This window comes from Hippocampus comes, unplaced genomic scaffold (assembly GCF_001891065.2).
Source record: "Hippocampus comes isolate QL1 unplaced genomic scaffold, H_comes_QL1_v1.1 scaffold175, whole genome shotgun sequence".
NCBI lineage: Eukaryota > Metazoa > Chordata > Actinopteri > Syngnathiformes > Syngnathidae > Hippocampus > Hippocampus comes.
In genome coordinates this window covers 477,242-479,741 of record NW_017805556.1, presented here as the reverse complement: position 1 = coordinate 479,741, position 2,500 = coordinate 477,242, and positions in this window count along the sequence as shown.

The following is a 2,500-nucleotide window of genomic DNA, read 5'->3' as shown; positions in this document are numbered from 1 at the left end:
CGTTTATTTATACGTTAATTCTGCTCTCCGTTCCTTTTCAAGAAAATGATCTGTGACCCTGTCATACCAACAAGATAATTGTGTTGATAGAAGTCAGTCTGCGAACACAAGCAACTACAATAAAACACACCAGATATAAAATATTAATGTGTCACTAGTCGTTTTCAACAAAGAGAGTGTCGCTAAGATTATTAGAAGAAGTCTCCAGTTCAACCCAGAACAGAATGAGAATTGAAAAAAATTCTCCCATGGATGCCAACACCAAAAGATCGGTGATTGGCTCATTTCGCTGTCAATCAAAAAGAGATTCAGCCTCAGACAAGATCATCCAATCATCATGCAGAAAAGCTGAGCGTCCGGGTCAGCCGATAAACGCCCACTGTCCATAGACTGCCAGAGACGCTGAGCGTCTGATGGGCGGGACAAAACCAGCATTTATCCAATGACTCGTCTCGTTTCAATGCATTGGGACAATGGGCTCTGAACTCTCGAGATGCCCAGCGTCCATGCTGTAGACGCTCAGCGTCCACACAGTTTAAAGCACAGCGAAGCTGAGGGAATGAATGAGAAGAGTCACGTTGTAACCAGAAGCTGATTCGGAACAAAAGTTGAGCACGTTGGAGTTGTTTTGATCACTTCACTCACGTCATGTGATCAAAACAATACATTTATTGAGCGAGCAAAATGACAGTAAAAAATCAATCTTTACTGTCGTGTCCCGGCAGAGGGTGGTCCGTATCATGGCCTTGCAAACTACACGACTTTTTGTAGTTACGATGGTCGTGCTGTCAGACTACCAGATAAATATTGTTTCGTTTCTTGGACTGGAGAAAGTGCCACTGAAGAAAAGACATGGGGCAGAGCTGGAGGTAGCAGAGATGAAGATGTTGAGGTTCTCTTTGGGAGTGACCAGGTTGGATCGGATCATGGAAGAGTGCATCAGAGGGACAACTCATGTTAGAGGTTTTGGAGAGAAAGTCAGAGAGGCCAGACTGAGATGGTTTGCACATGTCCATAGGAGAGAGGGTGAATATATTGGGAGAAGGATGCTGAGCCTTGAACTGCCACGTAGGAGGTCTAGAGCAGGGGTCCCCAAACGCCGGTCCGCGGACCGGTACCGGTCCGCCGAGCATTTGGTACCGGGCCGCACAGAAAGAACTTGCCTTAATTCCGTTTTCTTGATTTCTGTTAAGAAACGACATCTTGTATCCTCATTTCTGTAATGTGATGTGTTCTTTATGATTGAAATGTGTTATTGGGACATCAGACTTGGTTTATTTAGAACGGATCTGGCAACCCAAATTATACGCCATATCCGGTCTGTATTCGGTGCGAAATGTCTTCTTCTTGTTCAGTGGTGATGAGAAGCGGCTGCTGTCTGTGCAGTCGGCAAATAAACATGCCACGAGTTTGAGTTAAGTGAAGAAAATTCATCTCTCGTCATTATTTTCCCAAATATACCCCGAACAAAGCACACATCTCAACAGGTTATGGGCCCAGGAAACGCAGCTGATGTTTGGGAGATAAAAGAGAAGCCAGTGGATCCAACTGTAGAGGAGCGGTGAGCTAACGTGGCTATCGCTAACCGGCTAAAAGAGCGGAGTAACGCTACAGCAAAATGGATCGAGAACGAGGTGCGGCAAGCAGGCCACTCCGACTGGCATTCGACGGAGATGAAGCTAAGTACGAAATATGGGAAACAAAAATGCTTGGACATTTTCATTTATTGGGACTGAAGAAGACGGTGCTAGGAGAGTCGGTGACAAGCCCCGAAAGAGAGACTGATGCACAGAAAAATGCAGACGCTTATGCTGAATTCATACAAATGTTAGATGACAAAAGCCTTTCACTGATTATGAGGGACGCGCCTGATGATGGAAGAAAGTCTCTGAAGATATTAAGAGAGTATTATGCCGGGAAAGGAACACCACGGATAATAAATCTGTACACCACGCTCACGTCACTTCAAAAGGGAACGATGAAAGTGTTACAGATTACATTATCAGAGCTGAGAGCGCCATCACAGCACTGCGGAATGCAGGTGAGACGATGGGAGATGGACTACTTGTTGCCATGGTATTAAAAGGACTACCAGAGAGTTTTAAACCATTCGCAATACATGTGGCACATTCAGATGATCAAATCAAGTTTGCAGATTTCAAGACTAAACTACGAAGTTATGAAGCAACTGAGAAACTAAACACTGAGTCAGGTGACAGTGTGATGAAGACACAGGCCCAGGGTCGAAATGGACGGCGACAAACAAAGACCAACACCCATGAACGGATCAAGGATGACACCGATATGGTGTGTTTCAAGTGTGGGATCAAAGGCCACAGAGCAAAAGAATGTCGACAGAAAACTTGGTGCAGTCGTTGTAAAAGTTGTAAAAACACACACAAAGACGACACATGTCGCCGTAGGAACAAGGACAGTAAAAACAGACGAGATGACGCCAGTAAAGTTTCAGAAGATGGTGACACCGACAACGTGTTCAAGA